General features: G+C 54.4%; 2 protein-coding genes across 2 annotated transcripts in view; one reads left to right on the top strand and one right to left on the bottom strand.

Annotated features, from left to right (window-relative positions):
• POLR2L (RNA polymerase II, I and III subunit L) overlaps positions 1–12,253 on the top strand; it is a 136,614-nt gene that overhangs the window by 90,656 nt on the left and 33,705 nt on the right. The window lies entirely within an intron of this gene.
• TSPAN4 (tetraspanin 4) overlaps positions 1–12,253 on the bottom strand; it is a 445,397-nt gene that overhangs the window by 403,951 nt on the left and 29,193 nt on the right. Inside the window, exon 2 of the mRNA XM_064163135.1 lies at positions 5,381–5,646. The gene's annotated coding sequence lies outside the window, so the exon portion shown is untranslated. The remainder of the gene's footprint in view (positions 1–5,380; positions 5,647–12,253) is intronic.

The following is a 12,253-nucleotide window of genomic DNA, read 5'->3' as shown; positions in this document are numbered from 1 at the left end:
CCTTCTAACCCTGACTGATTTTGTGATTCTATGATTTAATATTGGTACTTATTAAATGATCTTTTCCCAGCCTAACTACGACATCTCCAGAGTGGTTTCATCAATATCTCCATCTAGTTTAACATCAGGGCACAGAGCAAGGAAGAAAGCAAACAAAGCATGAATCTTCTTGTCAAATTAAGGATCATTTAGAAATTGTCTCCACTGTGGGGCAGTTCATCTTCTCCATGCCACCCATTTCCAACAGCACATTCCAGTGACAGTCTGGATGCAGGACCCAGGGCTCAGGGAGAGGTTCTCCTGGCAAGGACATAGATAGGTGGTGAATGGCTGGAGAGGAAGGAAGGAGATGTTCAGGCATTGTCTAGCTTAATTGATGTCCAGGCTAGAAGTCTTTGACAGCAGGATATTGCTTTTTAACAGAAGGGATGGTCAGGTGGTGGATGAGGCTTGGGGAAGAGAAGGAAAATAAGACTCCCTCCAAAAACAGCCTCACCCACTGCAGTCATGGAGCAGGTTGGTGAGGAGCAAAGACTGAGAGCCCTGGGGCTGAGAGTCTGCAGAAGAGCAGCCCAGCAATGCTCAGCAGCAGCTAAAGAAGCTGTGGGGAGCAAGAGCCTGGGGCCAGACTCTTGTCAGTCGTGCCCAGGGACAGCACAAGGGGCACTGGGCACAAAGTGGCACCCAGGGGGTTCCCTCTGAGCAGCAGGAGAAAGTAGTTTGGTGTGAGGAGTGGCTGGAAAGCTGCTTAGCAGAGAAGGAGCTGGGGGTGCTGGGTGACAGCAGCTGGAGATGAGCCAGGCTGTGCCCAGGTGGCCAAGAAGGGCACCAGCAGCCTGGCCTGGATCAGCAATGGTGTGGCCAGCAGCAGGGCAGGGATTGTCCTCCTGTACTCAGGTGAGGTCACACCTCAAATCCTGGGTTCAGTTTTGGGGACTCCCCACTACAAGAAAGCCACCAGCAACCTGGCTTGGGATCAGGAACAGTGTGACCAGCAGGGGCAGGGAGGTGATTGCACTCCTGGACTCAGCACTGGTGAGGCCACACCTTGAGTATTTGGCTCAGGTTTGTGTCCTTCCCTCCAAGGACACTGAGAAGCTGGAGCAGGTCCAGAGAAGGGCAGCAAAGATGGGGAAGGGTCTGGAGAAGAGGGCTGGGGAGGAGCAGCTGAGGGAGCTGGGGGTGTGCAGTGTGGAGCAGAGGAGGCTGAGGGCAGAGCTCATTGCTCTCCTAAAAGAGGTTAAAGAGAGGTGGAGATTGCTCTGTTCAGCTGAGTAACAAATGATAGAACAAGCAGAAATGGCCTCAAGTTGCACCAAGGGAGGTCTAGGTTGAGGATTAGGAAGAGTTTCTTCCCTGTCAGGGTTCTCAGGCACTGGAACAGGCTGCTCGGGGGGTGGTGGAGTCCCCATCCCTCGAGATGATTAAGAGTCATGTAGATGTGGTGCCTAGGGGCATGGTTTAGTTGAGGACTTGTCAGCATTAGGCTGATAATTGGACTTGATGATCTTAAAGGTCTTTTCTAGTCCAGGAAATTCTGTGATTCTGTGCAAGAAAAATAGACCAGGACTGGCCCAGAGGCCAGATCTGGCCCAGTTGCTGACACAGACTCAATTTCATCACTGGCTCATACCTCTGTTTGCCACATCCCTCCTCTCTTTGTCTGATCCCCTGCTCTTTGACAGCACAATACTCATTGTATAAGTCTTGATGAGCTCCCCAGGGAGGTGGTTGAATGCCCATCCCTTGAGGTGTTTCCAAGAGGCAGAGATGTGGTGCTGAGGGCCATGGTTTAGCCCCAGCCTTGGTAGAGTTATGGAATGGTTGGACTGGATGATCTCAGAGGTCTTTTCCAACCCAAACCACAGCTCACCAAAGAGATTCATCTCTCTGCAAGCTTGCCAAAGCTCTGCTGCAGTTGTGTGCTTCATCACAAGCTGCTCTCACATGCACCATTGCCACACAGCCAAGGCTGTAATCACAGAATCATAAAATGGGCTGGGATGGAAGAGACCTTAAAGGGTCATATAGCTCAAATCCCCTGCCATGGGCAGGGACACCTCCCACCAGCACAGGCTGCTCAAGGCACTCACAGAATGAGTTGGGTTGGAAGGGACCTTGAAGATCCTCTAGTGCCAGCCCCACTGCCATGGGCAAAGCCTTGGAACTAGAGGATCTTCAATCTTCCACCAGCCCAGCTTGCTCAAGGCCTCATCCAACCTGGCCTTGCACACCTCCAGGGAGGGAGCATCCACAACATCCCTGGGCAGCCTGTTCAAGGCTCCTTCCAACCTGGCTTTGAACACTGTCAGGCTTGGAGCCTGCACAGCTTCTCTGGGCAACCTGTCCCAGGGCCTCAGCACCCTCATAGGGAAGAATTTCTTTCTAATGTGCAATCTAAATCCAGCTCCTTTCAGGTTGAAGCCATTGCCCTTCATCCTGTCACCTCAGGCTTTTCTAACAACATGCTGATGCAGGACAGGACCAGCAGACTAAAAGCAGCAGCTCTTCAATATCTGGCCTGGCTGCTTCCCTTTCCCTCCCTCCCCAGAGGAGTTTGCTGCTTTTGAACAAGTCCAACTGGAGATCTGTCACTGGTGGAGTCCCCCAGGGATCAGTGCTGGGTCTGGTCATCTTCAACAGCTTCATCAATGACATTGATGAAGACACAGACAGACAGACAGATAGATAAAGTCTGCTCAGCAAATTTGCTGATCATACCAAGGTGGGAGGCTTGGCTGAGACACCTGGAGGCTGTGAGGCCATGCAGGGGGGCTTGGACAGGCTGAGAGCTGGGCACAAAGAACCCAGTGAGGTTCAACAGGGACCAGTGCAGAGTCCTGCACCTGGGGAGGAACAAGAAACTGCAGCAGTGCAGGCTGGGAGGTGACTGCTGGAGAGCAGCTCTGTGGAGAGGGACCTGGCACTGCTGGGGGAGGACATCCATGGCACAGCAGTGTGCCCTGGTGGGCAAGAGGGCAAATGGGGTCCTGGGGGGACATTAAGAGGAGTGTGCCCAGCAGAGCCAGGGAGGTTCTCCTCCCCCTCTACTCTGCCCTGGTGAGACCTCACCTGGAATACTGCATCCAGTGCTGGGCTCCCCAGCTCAAGAGGGACAGGGATCTGCTGGAGAGAGTCCAAGGGAGGGCTGCAAGGATGCTGAAGGGGCTGCAGCACTGCCTGAGGAGGAGAGGCTGAGAGCCCTAGGGTTGCTTGGTCTGGTGAAGAGAAGGCTTAGAAGAGATCTGATCAATGTTTATAAATATCTGAGGGTCAAGAGGGAGAGGACAAACTCTGCTGACCTGTGCCCTGGCATAGGACAAGGAGCAATGGATGGAAAACTACAGCACAGGAGGTTCCACCTCAACGTGAGGAAGAACTTCTTTCCTGTAAGGGTCCCAGAGCCCTGGCACAGGCTGCCCAGAGAGGCTGTGGAGTCTCCTTCTCTGGAGCCTTTCCAGCCCTGTCTGGGTGTGTTCCTGCATGACCTGCACTGGATTCTATGCTCCTACTGTGGCAGGGGGGTTGGACTCAATGATCTATGGAGGTCCCTTCCAGCCCCTAACATCCTGTGATGCTGTAATTGATGAAGACCTGCAACCCCCCTGTGCCACAGACAGCTGAACACCGCAGCAGCGTGTCAGACACCACAGCCTGAAGCCCAATGACTGATCACCACTGACTCCACTAAGCCTTGGATCAAGCCCAATCTCTGAAGCCTCATTAAACTCATTTTTATATAGAAAAATCAATAGGCCTTTTGCCCCCTTTTGGAGCTGGGAGGGAAACAAGCAAAGCACCTCCACAATCAGACCTTACATCTCATGCAGGCTATGAGAGTAAGGAGCTCCACCAGGAGATTAATCAAAGTGAAGGAGTTCTAATGGGCTTAAAAATGAGAGCACATTCATAACTTCTGCTCCTGAGGTAAACAGAGCTGCTCATCAAGCCCAGGTTGAGCACAGCTCCTCACCCAGGCCCGAAGCAGAATGAGCTCTGTGGCGATGTGGATGAGCAAGAGATTGGCCTGGACAGGCTGTGTGGAAAGCCAAATCACCCAGCAAAGCCTCAGAGGACCAGCAGAGAGGAGAGGATGACCTGCTGGGAAGCAGCTCTGCAGAGAAGGGCCAGGGAGTCCTTCCTTGGGGGCAGAAAAGCCAATGGTGACTTGGGGAGCATAAAGAAGAGTGTGGCCAGCAGGGCAAGAGAGGTTCTCCTCCCCCTCAACACTGCCCTGCTGAGGGCACACATGGAGGACTGGGTCCAGTTCTGGGCTCCCCAGTTCAAGAGAGACAGGGAACTGCTGGAGAGAGCCCAGGGCAGGCTGCAAAGCTGCTGAGGGCCTGGAGCAGCTCTGGGAGCAGCAAAGGCTGAGAGCCCTGGGGCTGAGAGCCTGCAGAAGAGCAGCCCCAGAGGGCAGCTCAGCAATGCTCAGCAACAGCTACAGGAGCTGTGGGGAGCAAGAGCCTGGGGCCAGACTCTGCTCAGTGGTGCCCAGGGACAGCACAAGGGGCACTGGGCACAAAGTGGCACCCAGGAGGCTCCCTGTGAGCAGCAGGACAAAGTAGTTTGGTGTGAGGGTGCTGGAGGCCTGGAGCAGGCTGCCCAGAGAGGTTGTGGAGTCTGCTTGTGTGGAGAGCTTCCAACCCCCCCTGGGCACTGTGCTGCTGGGCAAGCTGCTGTGGGTGCCCTGCTTTGGCAGGGGGCTGGGCTGGATGATCTCCAGAGGTCCCTTCCAACCCTCACCATGCTGGGTTCAGTGAAGAGTCTCTCACAGGAAAGAGATCACACCTGCAGGCCACTGCAGGGCAAAGATCAGAGCTCTCTGTATGTGCACTGCCAGCACCTAGCACAGGCAGTGACCATCTCTGACAGCAAACCTGTGTCCAGGCCTGGCACAGGAGCCCAGGCTCCAGCTGGAGTGAGCCACACTTCTTCAGAGCAACTATTTGGTGAGAACCAAGTGATAGGTGCCCAAATTTCCTCTTCCACTCCCGTGACAAAAGCAGCTCCTGACAGTTCATTACTGCCTTCCTCTTGGGGCAATAAATCTGCTTTGGAAAAAACTCACTCTGCTACTGAGCTTCCTTTTGTCAGCTCAGCAGCCTACAGCTTGCTGGTGTTCCCTGGAATGTCATCTGACAGTAGGGAGCAGAGCCCAACCCCCACCTCATTGCACCTCCTCTCAGGGAGCTGCAGAGAGCAATGAGCTCTGCCCTCAGCCTCCTCTGCTCCACACTGCACACCCCCAGCTCCCTCAGCTGCTGCTCCCCAGCCCTCTTCTCCAGACCCTTCCCCATCTTTGTCACCCTCCTCTGGACACACTCCACTCCTCCAAGCTTTCCAACATGAATGGGAAGAAGAGGAAAGACAGCTGTACCTGGCTCTGGTTGTGCAGGAAAGGCAATAGCTTCCCCTTCTCCAGCCTCCTCTGGGTACTCAGTGTCTGAACTCCAAATCCTGGCTGTGCTTGCTCTCAGAAGCCCTTGGAGATAGCTGCTTTCGTTTCACAGGTAGTTAGGTGGTCTCACAGGCAAGCTGCCAGCCTAGCCAAAGCCCAACAGCAAGCCCAGGACTCAGCACTCAACTGCAGCAGGTGGAGCTCTGCTTTTACTTATCTGCCAGTGTTAGCATTTTTAAACTCATCTGAGGAAAAAAGAGAAAGCTTGGATGAGAAGCAAGGAAAACTACAACCATTCTGGAAAAAGAAAAAGCCCACATGTGTCAGAGAACCACTCACTGCATGGCCACAGAGCCACTCACTCCATGGCTACCTGCTTTGGTATGGGGTTGGACTGGATGACCTGCAGAGGTCCCTTCCAACCTCCCCTGGCCATTGTGCTGCTGGGCAAGCTGCTGTGGGTGCCCTGCTTTGGCAGGGAATTGGCTGCATGATCTCCAAAGGTCTCTTCCATAGAATCAGGCAGGCTGGCAGAGAGCTCCAAGCTCAGCCAGCCCAACCCAGCACCCAGCCCTGCCCAACCAACCAGACCATGGCACTAAGTGCCCCAGCCAGGCTTGGCTTCAACACCTCCAGGCACAGCCACTCCACCACCTCCCTGGGCAGCCAATTCCAATGCCAATCACTCTCTCTGCCAACAACTTCCTAACAACATCCAGCCTAGACCTGCCCTGCCACAGCTTCAGGCTGTGTCCTCTTCTGCTGCTGGCTACCTGCAGCAGAGCCCAACCCCACCTGGCTACAGCCTCCCTGCAGGCAGCTGCAGGCAGCAATGAGCTCTGCCCTGAGCCTCCTCTGCTGCAGGCTGCACACCCCCAGCTCCCTCAGCCTCTCCTCACAGGGCTCTGCTCCAGGCCCCTCCCCAGCCTTGCTGCCCTTCTCTCAACACCTTCCAGCACCTCAGCATCTCTCTGCAATTCAGGAGCCCAGACCTGGACACAGCACTCCAGGGGTGGCCTGAGCAGTGCTGAGCACAGGGGCACAAGAACCTCCCTTGTCCTGCTGCCCACACTGCTCCTGAGCCAGCCCAGGATGCCACTGGCTCTGCTGCCCACCTGAGATCCTAGCATGCTTATTTCTGGGATCCTGTGAAGGTTTTACTCTAACCAGAGAGAACTTTCTGCACAGCTGGAACAGTCCTTCTAGCACCCAAGCACCTTCCTTGCAGTCCTTCTAGCACCCAAGCATCTCCTTTACAGGAAAAGCAACTTGTTGACTTGGAACCAACCCTGCTAATAGGCAAAGCAGACTTTTAAGCTGCACACAGAAAGATTTTTGCTCTTAATAAGCAAGCTGCTTCTCCCCCTGAACAGTTCCCAGGCTCAGAAGGTTTCCCAAAGGTGTGGGCCAATTATAGAAGTGCTGTAGGAGAGAGGAGTTCCCTTGATCTGGAGAGATTTCCCTCCCCACCTGAGCAGCCTCATTTGCCCCATGCACATAATGAAGTTTTTCACCACACTGCTTTGTTCCTCAAGTGCTAAATAGGAGGGGATAAAAAACCCCAACCAACCACCAAGCAGCTAAGCAGAGCAAGGACTATAAACAACCTCCCAAAGTGCTGCCTCCCCTCCTGCCCCAGCTGAGCTGCCAATTGAGATCACAGGAGGCTGCAGCGCTTCCATTTCCCCCCCTGCCCCATGCTATGAGCTTTTTCTCTGGGTGCAAAGATTACCTACATAATTCTGCCTTCATTCCTCTTTTACATTCCAAACCATAAAACCATCTTCTCTCATATTTATGTGAGGCCTTCCACAGAGTTTTTCTAAGCCCAGCCACCAGAGCTTGTTCCCACAGCCCTTTTTTTCTTGGCTTCTCTGCCTTCTGTCATGCTTTTTTTTCCTCCACGCAGGAGATCAGAGGCTGGCCTCAGTCAAAGGCAGCACTGTGACCTCTGAAGAAAGGTTGCCATAAAACAGGGTCAAACAAAACAGAAAAGCAGACAAGAATTATCCTGCTGCCTTGCTGCTGTACACAGCAGAGGAGGAGGGGAAAAAATAATATAGGGAGAGAAGTTTAGGCAAGAAAAAAGGTAGCCCCAGGTAATTGTCGGTTCTGGACAGCACTTGCAGCTGGGTTTGCAAGCTCTGGGGTCAGAGAAGCTCTCTTCATGCACACTCTAGTGGTGCTCCTGAGTGGCTGAGAGCAGGCAGGCAGAGAGGGAGCTGGGGGTGCTGGGAGAGAGGAGCTGCAGAGGAGGCAGCAGTGCCCAGGTGGGCAGCAGAGCCAATGGCATCCTGGGCTGGCTCAGGAGCAGTGTGGGCAGCAGGGCAAGGGAGGTTCTTGTGCCCCTGTGCTCAGCACTGCTCAGGCCACCCCTGGAGTGCTGTGTCCAGTTCTGGGCTGCTGAATTGCAGAGAGATGTTGAGGTGCTGGAAGGTGTTGAGAGAAGGGCAGCAAGGCTGGGGAGGGGCCTGGAGCAGAGCCCTGTGAGGAGAGGCTGAGGGAGCTGGGGGGGTGCAGCCTGCAGCAGAGGAGGCTCAGGGCAGAGCTCATTGCTGCCTGCAGCTGCCTGCAGGGAGGCTGTAGCCAGGTGGGGTTGGGCTCTGCTGCCAGGCAGCCAGGGACAGAAGGGGACCCAGCCTGAAGCTGTGCCAGGGCAGGTCTAGGCTGGATGTTGTTAGGAAGTTGTTGTCAGAGAGAGTGATTGGCATTGGAATGGGCTGCCCAGGGAGGTGGTGGAGTGGCTGTGGCTGGAGGTGTTGAAGCCAAGCCTGGCTGGGGCACTTAGTGCCATGGTCTGGTTGGTTGGGCAGGGCTGGGTGCTAGGTTGTGCTGGCTGAGCTTGGAGCTCTCTTCCAACCTGCCTGGTTCTATGATTCTAAGCCCATCCCTAACAAGCAACCAGCAGAGGAACTTGCTCCCAGCACTAAGGGACGGTGCCCATGCAGGCACAGCAGATTGAAAGATCAAGTTTGTGAAATGAAAGCAGAGCCTCTAAAGCTCAGGCTTTCATGGCTAGGAATAGAAAGTTCTCTATCAGGACATTCTTTTAGATAAGAATTTAAAGGGAAAAAAAAAGAAAACCAAAATCAAAAGGCTGACTTGAACAGAGAAGCTTTGTTACAGCAGGAAAGAAAAAGGGATGGAATAGCCACAGCCTTTCAACATCTCTCCTGCTGTCCAAAAATACTAGGTAAGTGCAGCTGATTTCAGAGGAAGCATCTGAAATGGACATCAAAATAGTCACCAAGAGCTTGAGATCTAAGGGAGGAAGTCTCCAGCACCAGCCTTCCTCACAGCAACAATGAACCTTCTGCAGCTGGCAGCGGAACGTTCCCTGCTGGCCACTGCATCCCAGCCTGGCTTGGGCTGGAAGGGACCTTCCAAGCTCATCCACTCCAACCCTCTGCACTCAGCAGGGACCTCCACAAGCAGGGCAGGCTGCTCACAGCCCCACACACCCTGACCTGCAATGGTGCCAGCCATGAGTCAGCTCCCAGCTCTCTGGGCAGCCTGGGCCAGGCTCTGCCCAGCCTCAGGGTCAAACATTTCTCCCTTCTCCCCACTCTTGCAGTTCAAACCATCCCCTCTTGGCCTGCTACAAGAGGCCCTGAGAAAAACTCTGTCCCCAGCTTCCTGATGGTCCCCTGGAAGCACTGCAAGCATTAAGGACCTCGATGAAGGGACAGAGTGGAGCCTCAGCAGGTCTGGTGATGATACAACACTGGGAGGGATGCCTGACCCACCTGGCTGGGGCACTTAGTGCCATGGTCTGGCTGACTGGACAGGGCTGGGTGCTAGGTTGGACTGGATGAGCTTGGAGCTCTCTTCCAATCTCATGATTCTGTGATTCTGCTGTCTGGACAGAGGTGAACCTCATGGAGTTCAATGAGGGCAAGTGCAGGGTCCTGCACCTGGGGAGGAATCACAGCAGGCACCAGTGCAGACCAGGAGTCATCCTTTGGAAAGCAGCTCCAACAGGTCCCTATCTGTGCTGTGCTCCAGACCTGCCCCAGCACTGCAGGGAGGGTCTCAGCAGAGCACAGCAGAGGGGCAGAATCCCCTCCCTGCCCCTGCTGGCAGAGGTCCCACACCCGTGCTCTGCTCTGTAGGCATTGTGGAGGTGACCTTTTGTCCCTGGTATGGATACACAGCTGATATCTAAGCAAACCACTTCCCTCCCCTGCCAGAGAGGCCTCATGATTGCTTGGGCAGCATCTCCAGCCCTGTCAGAAGGCTGCAGTGACAGCATCCAGAGACTCTCCAGAGCATCAGTGCTCATGCCCCAAGAGGAGTCAGTAACAAGTGGGTTCACAGAATCAGAGGTTCATAGATTGGAAGGGACCTCAAAGATAATCTACTCCAACCTCCCAGCCAGGGACACCCCGGAGCCTTGAGAGGGCTCTTTGGGCACTGCATAAGCCATGAGAGGAGTTTCTGGTGTTAGTGGCTCCCTTCTGGGAGCCCCAGCAGTGTGCTCCCTCAGCCATGCAGAGCTCATCAATCACAGAACCATCGACTCTAGGTTAGTTTTGTCACTCATTCATTTTTTGCTAATGGCTTTTAAGTTCCTGCCCCAGGAGTGCTCAGCAGGTCTGAACTGTCACCTGAAGCAAGGCCAGTCCCACCCCTAGGACAATGCACAGCTGAGGCAGACATAAGATCATAGAATGGCTTAGGTTGGAAGGAACCTTAAAGATCATCTGCTCCAATCCCCCTGCCAGGGGCAGGGACACCTCTCAGCTAGACCTGGTTGCTCAAGCACTCATCCAGCCTGGCCTTGAACACCTCCAGGCAGGAGGCAGCCACAGCCTCCCTGGGCAGCCTGTGCCAGGCTCTCACCACCCTCACACTCAACAACTTCTGCCTCAGCTCCACTCTAACCCTGCTCTGCCTCAGCTCCAAACCATTGCCCCTTGGCCTGGCTCCAGACAGCCTCAGCAGAAGTCTCTCTGCAGCCTTCCTGCAGGATCCCTTCAGGCACTGGCAGCAGCTCTCAGGTGCCCCTGGAGCCTTCTCCTCTGCAGGCTGCACACCCCCAGCTCCCTCACAGCAGAGCTGCTCCAGCCCTTGCAGCATCTTTGTGGCCTCCTCTGGCCTCACTCCAGCAGCTCTGTGCCCTCCTTCTGCTGGGGACAGCAGAGCTGGAGGCAGGATTGGAGGTGAGGTCTGAGCAGAGCAGAGCCAAGGGGCAGGGTCCCCTCTCCTGCCCTGCTGCCCACACACACTCCTCTGGCTGCAGCCAGCCTGCCAGGCTGCATGAGGGCACTGCTGGCTCCTGGGGAGCTGCTCACAGACCAACGAAACGCCAGGTTGGAAGAGACCCCAAGGCTCAAAACTCCCAAAGTAAGTTGTGGAAAAATCCTGCCCATAAAAATCAATCAAGCAGCTGCATGGGGTTTATAGATGCATGGATTCAGGCCTTCTTGGATCAGCCAACAGCACAGGGCTGGCAGGAGCTTGCCAACTATCTGAGGTGAGCTTTGCTGGCAGCGCTGCCGCCCCTCGCTCTCAGCAAGAGCTGCCTCAACGTCCTGGGCTTTGCTGGAGCCACAAGCTGCTCTGAGCTGTTAGTTACAGAGCAGTCAGGAGGCTGTGGAGCAAAACTGCTTTTGGTTCCAGCTGTGCCCTGGAGAATTACCATAGTGAACATCAAACCCATCATCTGCTGGCACAGCCACGCTCCCCTGCGTGCTGCAGGGCTCCCGGCGCTGCCCGCGGCGCTGGGGGATCCAAGAGCCTCCCAGCACTTCACTTTATCCTCTCTTCCCTCGGGGAGAATCAGATGCACTGCACAGCAATTGTGAGGAGAAGGGAGAGGGATTAAAGAGGTACAAGCAGCTGCTTCCTCAGGCTGAGAGCCTGGAGCCTGAGCACAAGGTGCTGAGGTGCAGCACGAGCACTAGAAGTCATCCAACATGCTAGGGCCAATACTGGAGAATCCCAGACTGGTTTGGGAGGGAAAGGACCTTCAAAGGTCATCCAGTCCAACCTCTCTGCAGGCAGCAGGGAGAGAGAATCAGAGAATTGCTTCAGTAGGAAAAGGCCTCCAAGATCATCCAGCCCAACCCTCAACCCAACCAATGAACAAAGAGCAGCGAAACAGCTCCAAACAACACTGGAACAGAGGATCAGATCTTTCAGTGCAGAACTTTCACACCAAATGGTTTCCAGAGGTGTTGGAGGGCTTTGTTAGAGGGGTTTTATTTTGCCAAGTCATCAGCATCTGCAAGCCACAGATCAGAGCTGTTTCTTTTTCTTCTGTATTGAGAGAAGAACAAGAAAAGAAGAATAACTAAAAATAAAATTTAAGGGGGAAAAAAAGATTCCTACAGAGAGGATATAAGAAAGAATTAATGAGTTCTGCTCAAGAAGAGATTGTTCTGCAATTCCCCAGGGATCTATAAGCAAGCAGCCCATAAAATGCTTCCACACTCTCCACCTGTTGCTGTTGCTTTCTTCTCCATGAAGTATTAGAGTCATAGAATCAGTCAGGGTTGGAAGGGAGCACAAGGAGCAGCCAGTTCCAACCCCCCTGCCATGCCCAGGGACACCCTACCCTAGAGCAGGCTGCCCACAGCCTCAGCCAGCCTGGCCTCAAACACCTCCAGCCATGGGGCCTCAGCCACCTCCCTGGGCAACCCATTCCAGCCTCTCACCACTCTCCTGCTCAACAACTTCCTCCTCACCTCCAGCCTCACTCTCCCCACCTCCAGCTTTGCTCCATTCCCCCCAGTCCTGCACTCCCTGACAGCCTAAAAATTCCCTCCCCTGCTTTTTTGTAGCCCACTTCAGATCCTGGAAGGCCACAAGGTCACCTCAGAGCCTTCTGCAGCCTGCACAGCCCCAACT

Source organism: Pogoniulus pusillus, chromosome 24 (genome assembly GCF_015220805.1).
Source record: "Pogoniulus pusillus isolate bPogPus1 chromosome 24, bPogPus1.pri, whole genome shotgun sequence".
Classification (NCBI taxonomy): Eukaryota; Metazoa; Chordata; class Aves; order Piciformes; family Lybiidae; genus Pogoniulus; species Pogoniulus pusillus.
The sequence above is the reverse complement of the archived record's forward strand: the minus strand, read 5'-3'. Positions and strand labels throughout refer to the sequence as shown.